Source organism: Eschrichtius robustus, chromosome 14, assembly GCF_028021215.1.
Source record: "Eschrichtius robustus isolate mEscRob2 chromosome 14, mEscRob2.pri, whole genome shotgun sequence".
NCBI lineage: Eukaryota > Metazoa > Chordata > Mammalia > Artiodactyla > Eschrichtiidae > Eschrichtius > Eschrichtius robustus.
Genome location: NC_090837.1, coordinates 74,180,377 through 74,195,593, shown reverse-complemented (window position 1 = coordinate 74,195,593; position 15,217 = coordinate 74,180,377). Strand labels below are relative to the sequence as shown.

The 15,217-nt window shown below is 48.9% G+C and overlaps 1 protein-coding gene across 5 annotated transcripts in view; it reads left to right on the top strand.

Moving 5' to 3' along the window:
• Positions 1–15,217, top strand: part of ZBTB7C (zinc finger and BTB domain containing 7C) — a 374,701-nt gene that overhangs the window by 215,803 nt on the left and 143,681 nt on the right. For 4 of the 5 annotated variants that reach the window (XM_068563650.1, XM_068563648.1, XM_068563649.1 and 1 more), the window contains one exon: positions 9,661–9,719. The gene's annotated coding sequence lies outside the window, so the exon portion shown is untranslated. Of the gene's footprint in view, positions 1–9,660; positions 9,745–15,217 lie in introns of those variants that run through there. The other variant, XM_068563651.1, reaches the window with a different exon arrangement.

The window sequence follows — 15,217 nt, the reverse complement described above, 5'->3', positions numbered from 1 at the left end:
TTTGAGACCCTTTCTGGATTTTATTTCAGACACTCCCACCTAACAATCACCACCCTGCATGATTGCACAGATTTCACCAGTAAAGCTCCTGCAATGGGCATAGAGATTCGGGAATATTTGTCCTGAAAATCTGATGTGGGAGAATCAATGAACTTCTGAAGGGCTATATAGGACACTGGATTCTGTCCCTGAGTCCCCAGTGCTAGAGGGAAAATTGCAGGAGTTCAGTTCAACTCAGTTATCTCTAAAAACTTTAAATCAGAGACTTCCTGTAAGCAAGGCACTGGGGTGGGGGCAGGGGGCAGGGAGGAGTAGGGATGGGTGGGTCCAAAGATGAATGACACACGATGGCACCTCCCTCCAGAGCTGATGAGCTGGTGGAGGAGATGGCGACGTGCATGAGGAACTAGGATGCGTGATACACAAAATGCAGAGGGAGGTGGAGTACCCAGGTAAACTTCTTACAAGAGGTGAGAGCCGGGGGAATCTGAGGGGAAATGAGAGAGTGAGCCTTGAAGGTGCGCAGGGCAGCCAGGACGGGTTCTATACTTCACACGGATGCAATGTAGTGCTTCCAGTGGGCCCTGATATGCCTGGTGGCCTCTCTCAGGATCATTTCTGGGAGGGGAAGCTGGGTGATTGAGGCAGACATCTCTTTCCTAAGTCATATGATGGAAGTTCCAGGGAAGAGCTCTGACTGGATTTTCCCAGGCGCCAAAGATTGGGTGACATTGCTGGAGGGACACATCCTGGTTGGCCTGGGGCAGCCACTTTATGACTGAGGTCCCCCCGGTAACTATCATCAATTCCCCTTTCACTCTCAAAAGTGTCCTTGTTTGGACAATGAAAGGTAGTATCCACATTGAGGGGAGTGATAGTCTCAGGGAGAGAAGGGGCAGGGGCCACAGGGGACAGCTTCGGAGGCAGCCTTGGCCAGGTGCTCCCCTTCTGCTGTGGGGTCACCCGTCCCCTTTCCAAACACCCTTTACACCATCCACACTGCCTGGGTCTTACTTGTCATTGTATGTCACTTGCAGATTTGTCTTCCGCATCATTGGGATGCAGAGTAAACAGTGGAGTTTAAAAATAAAAAGCAAAATAAATCCCTTTCCCAGGGGACCAGTTTTTTTTTCTTCCACCTGAGAGGGGGCTGGAAACACCTTTTTCTCTGAGAGAAAGAAAGCCTAGCATTAATGATTCCCATCACACTGTACACCAGGTGAGCTAGAACTTTCTGGAAAGCAGGTTTAGATAAAGGGAGGAGTGTGAGTGATAGGACTCAGGGCACCAGGAATAGGACAAGGGCAAGACCCACACAGGCAGGAAAAGCCGCCAAGGGGAACCCTGTGGTCACTGAAGGCAGAGCAGGCCTGCCTCCTGTTTTCACCATCTGGAGCTCCGAATGCCGCCATTGCCAACCTGACATCAGTCCCTCCGCGGGCTGACGAGGGAGGCACTCCCTCCCAGTGCCCTCTGGTTTCCCCTCCCAAGACGTGCCCACACCAGCCTGAAAATCCCAGCCCCACTCGGCAGCAGAACCAAGCCAGCAATGTCGGCAGCACCCGTCTCCCCAAACACCATCAGCCAATGAAATCAGGCACAGAGAACCTTCTTGTTAAACCCATGAGACCCCCTTCCTCCCCTTGCCCTTGCAGGGGACGAACGCCGCTGCCACTGAGATGCTTTCTCCATGAGCCCTGCAGACGTGAAGGCTTTATTATCACACTTTCTTATCTTATGGAAAGAAACCTTTCTTCCCCCAGATTTGAACAGTTACTCAATATTAGAACCCCGAATATTCTTTGTCACCCCCTGTGCCCACCCATGTTCTGGTGAGCATTAACCATCCTGTCTCACCAGCCAGAGAGCAGTGGGAAGGACCCCCTCAGTGGCGCCCTCCCCCTTCCTACCCTGGCAGTTCGGGCAGGGGGCAGCTGGGGGCGCGGGGCTCTGGGCAGCCATTACCCTCCCCCTCAGCTCCTCCAGGCCAATATCTGCTGGAGCCCTTGCTCAGATTTGCTCAGCCCAGGAATACTTCCCTGAGGCCAGAGAAAATAAAACATGTGTGACTGAGCAGTTGGGCCGGTGCTGGGCGGCCCGACCAGAGAGATTAGGCCTTTGTTCCCTGGACGGGCTCTTCTGCTCCCCACTCCCAGGCCCAGGCCCCAGCTTTGGCTTTGGCTCTGGGCTCAGCCCTTTCTCCTTCTCAGGCTATTTTAAGATTCTAGGCCAAGGTGACAGAAATTCAGACCTCCAAGGGGCCATCACCCCCAAAGCAATGAAGAGGATTTGGTTGCCTTGGAAGACACTGTTCTCCAGTGACAAACACACACTCTCGTTCTCTCTCTCTCTCCTTCTCTCTCAATCAAAGCAGACCAAACTGGAAACTGGCCTGGTGCCCTGCCGGGCTAAGTGTGATGGCCTGGACCTCAGTTCATGGATTTCCCGAAGACGCCCCAGGTCAGGCCCCGGGGCCGAGGGCCACCCTACTGCTCTTCAGGCTGCTTGGCAATGACCACACACACACACACATGCACAAACACACACACACACACACACACACACACGTCTCTCAGCCTTCCAGTGGGGTAGGGTAGAATGTCCATTCTGCTGGGTGGGGTCTCAGGGCCGAGCAGCACATCGTGCACGGGTGTGTCTGGGGGCTGGGAGCCCTCTGACATGTGCTCCCAGGGCTGAGAAAGTGGCCTCAGGACCAAACATAAGGTCTCCCCTAAGGCGTGGCGGTGCTGCTGTTCATTCTGTTCGGCAAATACTTTGCTGGGGGGTTAGGGAGGCTTACAATCAGATTCTTTCCTTTAATGGGTAAATAAAGAGGCATACAAATAATCACTATTTAATTCAATAAATGTTTATTGAGCACCTGCTATATCTGGTGTTGGGGGTGGAAGGAACAGAAAAAGGCTGGGTGGAGCCTGGCTTGCGGGCATGGGCTGGGTCTCTTTTTGACCCCTCTCTGGAAGGCAGTGGCGGTGAGCCTGGCACAGGCCATGTGCTGGGGAAGGATGAGTTATGGCTGAGTCACTGCCCAGTAGCCAGAGGTGTTCCGGTTGCTGGGGTGCACGGCTGCTTGCCTCACCAGCTGGGGCTCGTGCTGGCCTCCCCACTTGGCTTTCCCACACGGTCTCGAACATTTTGGTCGGACGCAGTTGTGCTTCAAGTTGGAAGGATCGTGCTGGTCTCTGGACCTTCCTCTGAGTCCCCAGCATGGGACCTGGCCGCCCAGCGGAGCTCAGTGATGGCCTGGGTACTAATTGGCCCTGAGTGTTGTGTTTTGGGGGCAGTTGTTTTTTTTAATTAATAGACTATTTTTTAGAGCAATTTTAGGTTTATAGAGAAATTGAGCAGAAAGTACAGAGAATTCCCATATATCTCCTCTCCTTCCCCTCCCTCCGAGTTTCTATTATTAATATCTTGCATTAGTGTGGTACATTTGTTATAATTGATGAACTGATACATTATTTTTTTATTGAAATATAGTAGATTTACAGCATTGTGTTAGTTTCAGGTATACAGAAAAGTGATTCGGTTATACATACATATTATGTATAGATCTATATACTTTTTTTTCAATCCTTTTCCAGTATAGTTTATTACAAGATACTGAATATAGTTCCCTGTGCTATACAGTAAATCCTTGTTGTTTATCTGTTTTATATATGGTAGTGTGCATCTGTTAATCTATTGATACATCATTATTAACTAAAGTCCATAGTTTACATTAGAGTTCATTCTTTGTGTTGCACAGTTTTATGGGTTTTGACAAACGTGTAAAGCCATGTATCTACCATTACAGTATCATACAGAATAGTTTCCCTGCCCTCAAAATCCTCTGTGCTCTGCCTATTCATCCCTCCCTCTCCATCGACCCTTGGCAACCACTGATCTTCTTTCTATCTCCATAGTTTTGCCTCTTCCAGAAGATCATACAGTTGGAATCATACAGTATGTAGCCTTTCCAGATTGGCTTCTTTCACTTAGTAATATACGTGTAAGATTCCTCCATGTCTTCATGACTTGATAACTCATTTCTTTTTAGCACTGAATAATATTCCATCGTGTGGATATTTATTTATTTGTTTATTTGTCCATTCACCTACTGAAGGACATCTTGGTGGCTTCCATTCTTGGCAATTATGAATAAAGTTGCCATCAACATCTATGTGCAGGTTTTTGTGCGGACATAGTTTTCAACTCCCTTGGGTAAATACCTAAGTGCGCTTGCTGGACCCTATGGTAAGAGCATGTCTAGTCCCGTAAAGACTAGACGAACACTAGACAAACTGCCTTCCAAAGTGTCTGTGCCATTTTGTGGCCTCAGGTTGGTTGATTTTAATATCAGCGGAAAAAGCAAACTGCAACCTACGCAACGCAGCCTCTGAAGGATCCTGGGAAGAGAAGCCACTGCCTCCCTGTCACCACAGACCCTCAGCTGACCCACCCTCAGTAACGGCTCATCACTGCAGGCCTCTCCTCACCACGTGCTGGGCAGCACTTTCCACGGGAGCGCAGTCAACTCTCATTCCTGTGCCGCTCTCGCGAGAACTAGGCGCTGGGGACTTAGCAGTGAGCACGGCTGTCAGCATTCCCCCCATGGAGCTGACCTCCCAGGGAGACTGGTCTCGCCGCCCTCACCTGAGAACATACAGATGCTGGGCCCTGTGCCAGGTGTCTCCCTCCATGTTCTCATTTCATCCCTGCTTCAACCCTGGGAGGTGGGAGGTCGGTGCCGTTATTCTGCCCGTTTTGCTGGTGAAAATCTAAAGCAGAGAGAGGTTAAGTCATTTGTCCAAGGTCACACGGCTGGTCAATGGCAGGGCCAGTCTGGATCTAAACCACAAGGCGTTATGGCCTCCTGCGAGCTGCAAGAGCCTGCAGCAGAGACCATGACCTCACTGTCCCCTGAGGGCACCTGTCATGGCCTCTGCCCCTCCCTCTGAGGCAGAGCTGGTCCCTTCAGTATCATTCCTGGGGGCGCACGGGTGGGTGTGCAGTGGGGGGAGGCTGTAATCTGCCTGCCACCATCCAGCATCAGACAGCCTCCCTCCTAGCCACTCGTGCTTGCTGACGGCTTCTGTGGGGGCCAAGGTAAGCAGGACACAGCCTGAACCTCCCCTCCCACCACTGTAGGGTGGGTGTGTTCAGGCCCCGGGCTGGGAGTCTGGGACCCACGTTCCGGTTCTGCTTGCCTTTGGTATGACTTGGGGCGAGTCCTCGCTGGACTTGGGTGCCCTGGCTGTAAAGTGAGGGATATATCGGGTTCCTCCAGCATGGGCATTTAATTTTTTTCAAAAAGCCATTAGAGACCCTGAAAAGAACAATACCAGTTTTGTGTAACGTGTTCATTGTAACTGCTATGGCAGTTCCTAGAAGAGAGAGGTTAGTGCAGAATAAAAAAAGAAAGAAAGAAAAAGATTTCATGAATTTGCGTCAGTTCTCAAGGCAGCGTCTCTACAAAGGTGACTGATGAGAAGAGGGGTCTTTATCGATGAGCAGAAAGACCACAAGGGGCCAAGGTCACGTGTGCAGTAAGCTCTGACCTGCACCCAGCCCAGGACCTGCCCCTCTGGGGTTTCCAGGGCCAAACATGGTCTAACCCACAGGCACTGTTTCATTCTGGGCATAGACTTTCACAGTCCCCAAACCATGCTACCCTCTGGCTGGTCCCTTCTGGTTGATGTCATACAGGCTAAATTTTATACGAAACTCACAGACCTCACAGGAACAGCTGGAAAAGGTTCTGAGTCCGAGGACTTGGTTTGAGCAGGGATGCTTGAAAGTTGGACGCTTCTGAGAAGGTCACTCAGCTTCTCTGTGCCTCCATCTTCCTGACTATAAACCGTCCTGGAGGGAGTTTGCAGGCAGGAACCACACCTTTTCATGTGTGCATCCCCATCAGGTAGCAAAGACCCTGGGATACTGCAGATGTTCACTAAATGGGTTAAATCTATCCCACCTGCCTGACAGGTGTGTGGGAAAATATTTTTTTTAATTATAAAGCATCACGCAAATGTTAGCTAATATTAACTAATATTAATGCTAATATTAGTTAATATGAGTGTTAGGCTGTTGGTCATACAGTTCCGATTCACAGTTAGTCTTCCTATTGCTACTGAAAGCTAGGAGGAATCAGAGCAAAGGGCATAGGTGTTTGTGGCCACACATTTGCAGACAGATGTGGGCCTCCCACATTCCCAGCGTCTGTACACTCGGGGAGGAGAGAAGAGGGGATGAGGATGGAGAAAGGGAGGGATGTCGGATTGCACAGCCTGGTCAAGAGCCAACTGTTTCTCCCTATGACATCAGGCTGGAGCCAGACCCCTCTGCTCCTTGACCGCTGCTTCCTTCTCTCCTTGGGGAGAACCATGAGCATGGGCCCTGCAGAGGCCTGGCCCTTGACAGATGGCACTGGCTGGTCCTGGAGCCAAGGGCTGGGGAGACGGAGTCTGGGTGATGCCCTTTGGCCCATTTCCAGCCATTCCTGGAGATTCAAGAAAACAAGGCATTAGTCTGGAGTGTTCCTTAATGAGAGCAAGTCAGCCAGATTGTTGGGTTTGAGACCCCCCAGGTCAGGGTCTGGGAAGGCACCTGAAATCATTAAGGACCTTTTCCTGGCTGAGGGGCCATGAACTGGAAACTTATCTCTCCAGAGGTGAAGTGGTACCCAACACCTGGGAGGATGGATGGGGTGTGGGGTGGGTAACTATTAGCTTGTAAATTTGCTAACTTCACATTCTCACCTAGAATCATAATTTTATTTACTTACTTTTTAAGTTGAAAGTGACCTTAGCAATCACTCCCTCAACTTGCAGATGAGAAGACTAAGGCTCAGAGAGGGAAAGAGGCTTGTCCAGAGCTCCTGTCGACTCCCCTTGTCTCGCAAGCCTGGATTTTTTTTTCCCTTTTTTTTCCTTATAACATTATTTTTTGAGGCTTAGAGCATGTTCCAAGAAAAATATCAGGACACTGAAAAAAATTATCCATGCTATTCATTCACTGTCAACTCGGGGAAGCTGTTGGCTCTAATGACCTTTCCAAATTAATAAAATCTGTAAATGCTCAATTGTTTATTGCACACATTGAGTTACACCTCTAAATGGCTGGAGGGACTTGCACGCCCGCCTGGAATATTTAGCTCGAGGGCTCTGCGGCCAGCAGACATGCTATGTAGCCCAGGCAGGGGAGCTGTGGCCGGATTTCCTGACAAAGGAGGCAAGGCCTGTTGTCCTTCCCAGAGCCTCCAGGGGACAGCCCACGGTGTGCTCAGAGCCCGTGGCAGACAAAAAATGTTAGTGACAATCTCTGTCCAAGGCTCCTTTCAGAGATTTGGGGGGAGAGACAAACCTTGCTGACCTGAGTATAGAATAGTTCCCAAGCAAGTGCTTGATTGCTGCTGTGTGACATTCGGAGAAAGCAGAGGTGGGAGGTTCTGGAAGGCTTGTTGGAGGAGGTGGAATTTGATGTAAATCCACTAGAAAGGGTAGGATTAGGTCAGGTGGAGGCCACAGGAAAGGGCTTTCTAGTCAGGGAGCAAGGATGAGAATGAGCCCACGTGCCTCGGGGAGGAAGCAGGCACGGGGCATGGGGGTTGGGACTCCTGGGTGGAAGGAGGTCCCACTCTGGGGGGTGATGGTATTTGGACTCCAGGAAGTGGTCACAAGAAGATCCTGTTCCTTATGCTCAGACACCTCCATCTGTGCCTACGTTGCACGAACACCGTGTTTACAAGCCATGGGTTCCCTGGCCCAGGGTCACACTGCCTAGTTGGCCCTTGAGTCCTGGTGACAGTCTCCCTGTCCGAGCTTGTGAACAGCACAGGCTATTTTAACTTCCAAGATGAAGTGGACAAAAGTCTTGTAGAGAAACGCTGTGTATGTTGTACTGTTACTGCAGGAGGATTTTTTTTAAAATTATGGTAAAGTATACATAACATAACATTTACCATGTTAACCATTTTTAAGTGTACAGGTTAGTGGCATTAAGTATATTCATGTTGTTGCACAACCATTGCCACCATCCATCTCTAGAACTATTTCATCTTCCCAAAATTAAACATGAACTCCCCATTCCCCTCCCTCTCCCCAGCTCCCGGTAACCTCTCTATTCTACTTTCTGTCTCTATGAATCTGACTACCCTAGATACCCATGTAAGTGGAATCATACAGCATTTGTCCTTTTGTGGCTGGCTTATTTCACTTAGCATAATGTCCTCAAGTTCATCCATCTTGTAGGATATGTCAGAATCTCCTTCCTTTTTAAAGCTGAATAACATCCCATCACGTGCATAGACCACATTTTGTTTACCCATTCATCCCGTGGACACTTGGGTTGCTCCCATCTCCCGCCTACCGTGAGTAACGCTGCTATGAACACGGGTGTGTGAATATCTGTTTAAGTCCCTTGCAGGACGATTTTGAGCTTTTAAAAAAAAAGTGCTTCAGGCTTTCAAATTGTCAGGGGTGATCAACTGGCCCTCGCTGCTATCACTCCACGAGGAGCAGATTGCCAGCTTGCTGCTCCCCGCGTGTGAAGACTCTCCTGCCTTGCGCAGAGCTCGTCATTACCCTCTGCCAGGGACACAGATTGAAGGCTGGACTCCGTGTGCACGTGGCCTTTCCCCACGCCACACTAAGCTGCTTCAGTCTGCGTGCTAGCCAATGTCAAGGCCTCTCTGCCTTCACTTCTTATCCTGAAACACATCAGTCATGTTGAATTTGTCCCTCGCTGAGGTAGCAAGTGCTTTGCACTCTTGCTTGGTAGGTTCTTTCTCTTACCTTCTAAAATGTATTTAGCCACGATTGTAAAAGCCAAGGGAAATCACTCAGGCACAGTTCTCCCTTCTCGTCCTGTATCCTCACCACCCCCACCCCCTCCAAAAATCTCCATACGCTGCTGAAGAACTAAAGGGCATCCTGTCTTGAAGCATCACTACCTCTGGGCATTAATTGGCTCTACAGATCCCAAACTCACCTAAAATACATTAAAGTGATGGCGTGCTCAGGCAGAAAGGCAGGAGAACTCACAGTTCAGGTTGACATTGTCATTAACTCAAGTCTTTGGTGTCAACTCCCTCCCGCACCGAATGTCCTGCCTGGCCTTACAGTCAACCTCCGAAATGCATTTTCTGGCCTTTGTTGGTTTGTGTCAGCTCTTGAACATTATTTAAATGTAGTTTGGGGCCCATGCATGCAATTACCATTGTGTTATTATTCAGAACCAGATTGTTAAGATTCAGGCAGCTGTACAAGGAGATGCCCTGCGCTGTGAGGTCCAATTTAGGAGGGCCTTCTGAGCTGGCGCGCGGGGTTGCTAGGCAACCCCATGCTACAGAAGAGGAGGCCTCACTCCGGAGCGGGAAGAAGCCCAGCGCCTTCAGGGAATTGGAGGCAGTGGTCAATCTGAGACTGGCATGGCGCCGGCGAGGGGGAGGGAGGCGACATGGGCTGAACCCATGGCCGGAGGAGGGGGGATCTTGCCAGGGACGCCCCCCCCAACTAGCACACGTTGTTCCTGGGAGGGGAGAGTGCCGCTGGGAGTGAGAATGCAGAGAAGGTGCAGAAGCCAGAGGTCGGCCACGAAACAGCTGAAGGATACCCAGAGCAGATGCTAATATGTTTCTCCATCCCTTTCTTCTCTTTGCAGGAAATGAGCAGGTTTGCTGGAAAACTGCTGGCCTGAAATTTAAGAAGGCATCGTTGCTTGTGAGTCTGAATTCTGCTTTCTTAGGTCTGTGGTTTGACAATGTTCCTGGGAAGTGGGTGGGTTTCCCTGTTTGGGGCAGGGAGCATGACCTTGATGGAGTCGGGCTTTCGGTTCTTCTGGAAGGTGCCTCTGGCTGGGTGGGGCTGGACCCAGGGATGTAAGGCTGTGAAGGTACATGATTTGAACCCTGGCTCTGCCCTCTGAGTGGAGGGTGCACCCACTGGCTCATGAAAGAGAGTCGCTCCCTTGTGGTTGATTGGTGTGCGAGGAAAGCAGGACTCCTCTGGTATGAGGATGATGTGCACTTTTTTTTTAACCCTGGGGCCACAGACAGTTTGTACAGTTCCAGGTTTGCTGCTAGGGTGACCTTATTTAGAACAGTAAATTCTCATATAGGCCATTTAACAGTGTGTTAAACTAAGAGCAGTCATATGACCCAATCCATTACTCAATCTGAGAATATTATTAATTCACCAGGCACCTGGCACTACAAAAGAAGCAGCAGGTTCAGGCTCTGTTTTGGAGGAGCTGTCAGTCCAGTGTGGGAAGAGACGACATCTGCACATGAGACCATGAAAGAACTTTATGAGAGGGCATACGTCCTGCTCTGGCCCGTATTGCACAGGCAGAAATGCTGGTGATGAGAGTGGTTAGGGGAGGCTTCCTGGGGAAAGAGAGACATGAGCTGGGCTGATGGAGGAGGGAGGCTGTTCCAGGGGGAAAAGAACAAGGCACAGGTGCCAGGATGGGAACACCCAGTGGCTCACATGGAGATTGTCATAGACATGGGTCTAATGAGGGAAGGGAGGAAACACTGGTGACACTGGGCAGGGCCAGGTGGTACAGGGCTTGAAATGGCTTCATGAATTCCACAAAGAATCACGATGGAGTAAAGTGTCCCTCATCTATGTAAGTAAAATTAAGTTTCTGCCAGTTTATGACTCATTATGTGAAAATGGCCATATGGATTTTGCAACAAGTTTGAGGTTGTATTTGAGATGAATATATACACTGGATAGATTACAGGAAATTCACATTGGGCATACTCCTTGTATCTCAGTGAGAGAAAGAGAGAGAGAGACAGGGAGAGATACAGCCTTCTCCAGACAGCTGCAACTAAGGATCATGAGATCAGTGACGGGGACATACTCTAAGCTCCAGGTGGACAGTCACCAGGACAGTGCTCCCCATGTCCACTTGCTTTTCCCTGGAGCTGCTTTTCACACAGGGAGCTCTAGGTACTATGCCCAGGATGAGGAGCAGCTGGGGTTTATTTATTTAACAAAGGTTAATTAATTACTTGTTCCAAGCAAGCAGGAGAAGCTTGCTTGTTCCAAATGTCAAGAACAACATCCAGTATTTATGTAGCCTTGCCAATTTGCAGCACGCTTGACAGTACTGCCTCATCTGAGCCTCACAAAGCCTCCGTCAGGTAGTGCCATTTTGCAGATGAGGAAACTGAAGCTCGGAGTAGTTAAATACTTTGTTCGAGTTTGCTCAGCTGGTAGAGCTGATGTTCACGCTGACTTTCCACTGCACGTCACTGGATGTCTGATTATGGAGCAGGCCTTCTGGGTCTGCCCCTGCCTCCTGCTCATTTGTCCTGGGGAAGGAGAGTGCTGTGCGGTCCCACCGGGTCTGGCTGTGGGAACTCTGTTGTGGATGGTCACCGTTTTGCTGTGCAGCCTTTCATGGGATATATGATATCAGACTGGTGGTTCTGACTGGGCAGGAAAATGGTTATGGTTCTGCCCTCAAAGACAAAGGCTCATGTGTGCTTCTATCACCAGGGACAATCCTCTGGAAAGATGCAGGAGGGCTGCATTTGGAGCCATTGGTGACTGACTTAGGTTGGGTTCCCTAGAAGCAGAGCCTGAGACAAGGATTCAGGTGCACATGATGTAGCAAAAGAGAGCATTAGGGAAAGCTTGTAAGGGAGAGGGAAGCAGGGTCAGGAAGGAGGAGCTGAGCAAAGATGTGTCAAGGCAAGTCTCTCCTTGGCTGGGTGTCCAGCAGGAAAAAGGGTCTGAGTGGGGCATTGGTCACATTCACTACCCTGCCATGAGCATCACTGCTGTGAAGACAGCCAAATGTAGTTTTCACCTAACCTGGCAGTAATTTTCATTGCATTTTAAGAGTACAGGCATTAAAATAGAAATCAATGGTGTCAAAGTCTGTCTTCACTGAAATAACTATGTGCTTTTTAAAAGTATAATTTTATTCTTAATAGGTAATACAGCTCCATGGCCCTACATGCAAAAGTACCAAAAAGTATACTGTGAAAAATCTCCTTCCCACCTCTGTCCCCAAGCAGTCCAGCTCCTCCCCTGGTGACAACCAATATTACCCATATTTGGGGTTACTTGCCGATGATAGTCTACACATATAGACAATGGTGTGGTTTAGATTTCAAAGTTTTGGTGAGTCTGATTGCAGTACGGTAAGACACCACCTACTTGGTCCTCAAGAATCAGTAAGACTGGGTCTATTCCAGAACGGGTTGAGCTGAAATGTACCTTTTATTCGGAGAGAGAGCAGTTCACCAAGTCAGCTCTCAGTGGAATGTTCAAAAGGCATAAAACCTTTATAAACATTTCCAAACTCCTTAGAGTTACTATATAAACAATTGATATAAGAATTGCAAATTATTATTATTTCCTCATTAAAGCAAATCACCTATAAAAGAGCTTGAGATGCTGTGCTACAGTCCTTGAAATTTCCAAATATTTTAAATAATTTAAAATTTCACGAAATTCACTAATTCAAATCATCGCCGTCTCACTGCATTTATCATCTAATGTCATTTGCGTATCGTTCGATAGCTCACTGAAATGTGTATTGTTTCCAAAGTGTGTTTAGATCTACTGCAGTGTCAGCACCTTGTGAATTCTCGTTGTGGTTTCCTTTTATGAAATGACTTCACTGTGTAATTTGGAGATACTTTCTCAACATAGGAGCTGGTCAGCGATGGCGTGGGCTCCTTTGTTGGTGAGCTCCCTGTCCTAGGAGGTGTTGAAAGAGCAGTCTGTCAGCAAAGTTACGAAGGGAGTCTACCGTACGTGACAGGCAGGTTTAGAAGACTTTTAAGTTGTTGTCATAGCTGCGTCTGGTTTATGTGGCTTCGTTATCATTATTACCTTTATAGGCCATTTACCTCGCTTGAAATGCAGGCTATCGGGCTCACACTGCACACTTATCTTCCGAATTTTGGTTCCACAGGTTTTGTCTAATGCCTATAAATGTCCAAGTAGAACTTATTCTGTCACCTCATAGGCCTGGCGTGTATGTTTTCCTCTTTTCCACTCTCCATCGTGTTTACACTTTCTCTCGGGTCGCAAGAAAACCCTCTAACTTGTGCGTGACCTGTTCAAGCCCCAAGACAGATCTTGCTGGCACACCCACGAGGCAATAAAAAAGAACCTCATTTCCGTCCAAGAACTAGAATCATTATCTTGATTGAAATAATATCTTTCCTCAAGCTGCAGCCAGATAAACGATCAAATTGGTGGAGTTTCCTTATCACTGCACAGAGTTTGCAGGGCCCTGAATAATGGCCTGTGAGCTGCTGCTGGGGCGAGTTCTGTAAGGCAGAGCCCGCATCTCCTGGGCTGATTTGTCTTATGTGATGTCTGGCACCATGTAGAATAATTCCATTGGTGACACATATTAAACGGAGAAGGTGGTGTAGAGCCTAGAACAGTGAGCGCAATATATGCAACTACTGCTATGATTATGGTGGTAGGTTTTCACTAGGCAACATCTAATACGTATGGGCAGTTACAGGAGTGACTGAAAGCTGTAGATGTTTTAGGATGCAGACTTTTAGGATGTGACGGTCCTAGCATCCTATGTTCACTAGGCCTTAGCTTCCCAGGACTGCAGTCAGAGTAAGGGGTGACTGGGTCCTAGTTTGGGGTGAACAGCCAGAGGCCAGAAAAGCAACATCTTTGGGAAGGAAAATGAAAGAGCTGTGGGCAAGGAGGCAGGGGTTCTGGGTTCCAGCCCAGATCCACCACTGTCACCACGCAGATGGGGCTTTGGGGTTCCAGCCTGCCTACTGTTCAGAGAGGGTTACACGGAGGTGTCAGGAGAAGGAGGTGAGGCGATGTTTGTGCAAAGTCCAGGATACTAGCTGCACTCTCAGTCTTCCCTGTTCCCCGTCCACTGAGAGGGGAGGCTCTGCTATATCCCAGGCATTTTTGAGTGCTTACTCTAAGACAGGCATATTATAACGGTGCTACATGTATTAACTCAACCCTCACAACAATCTTATGCATTAGAAACTTGTATCATCTGCCTTTTACAGGTGAGAAGGAGCAGAAAGTTTCAGTAACTTGCCCAGGGTCACACAGCCGGTCAGTGGTGGAGCTGGGATTTAAAGCCGAGCAGTCTGGTTGGAGGTCTTGAAAATTTAAAATAGAGTACATCAGGACTAAATAATACAGTTCAAACATCTGGGGCTTTTTACCAAGCCTTAATCTATAATCCTGTGATAGGGAGAAATAATCATAATAATAGTGATGATGATGGTATCTTTGTAATGTGCCAGGAGACCTAAAGGTGGTTCCTGTGGCAGATGTGGGACACTGAATGAAATTCTAGCCAAGGTTCCTGATCTTGGGCACCTGGAAGCTCAGATCCTTTCTTGGCTTGGGATCCTGCACAGCTGTCCTCAGCTGCACGCACACTGTAGAGCACCAAGGTATGCAGGACTTGCCCCCACTGACTTGGCCTCTGTCTGCTCCATTCCCCCATCTTCCTGGAGAGCCCTCCCAGGCCCTGGGGGCCATGCTGTCTGCCAAGACTTCTGCAGAGAAGGAAACCATCCCCTTACACCCCGCCCCACTCCTGCTTCACTCCCTCTCTCCCCAAGCACATCGTAAGTGAAAAAGCTTGTATCTTCAGAATCTTGTTTTCAGAGGAGTGCTGGCCTGCCGGTGAGCGTTCCTGATTACCATGGTAATCACCAGCCGAATGGAGTGATTTTATAATACATTTCCATCAGAAATATGAACAGGTGTGCAGGGGAAATCAACATTTATCAACAAGATAGGTCTTGGGAGATTAATAGTGAATTTCGGATTGCTCAAGGAAACAAAAGGAAGAAAGGAAGAATTCATACTTTTGCTTGCAGTCAAGGTCCTTCCAGCCTTCCCTCTGACCATTTCCCACCCCATCTCACTCCCACCCCCACCTCTGAGCTTTTCACTCACAGTTCTCCTTGCCCTTCCCTCTCCTCTCTCCTTTCCACTGCTTAACCATCTGTCAAAGCCCAGCTCCTCCAGGAAGCCCTCCTTGGTTCACTGAGTCTCCAGGAATCTCTGCCTTCTCTGATACTTTGCAGCCCCCGCACTGGGCCTGTGCAGTCTCCCTCACTCCCAGCCAGCTAGGAGGACCCCTGAGGGACCTGTATTCATCTACTTTGCAACCCAGGCCACCAGGCACAGACCCTGCTTAGCCAGCTCTTCTCAGCTGGGGCCTCTGTTCCCACCCACAG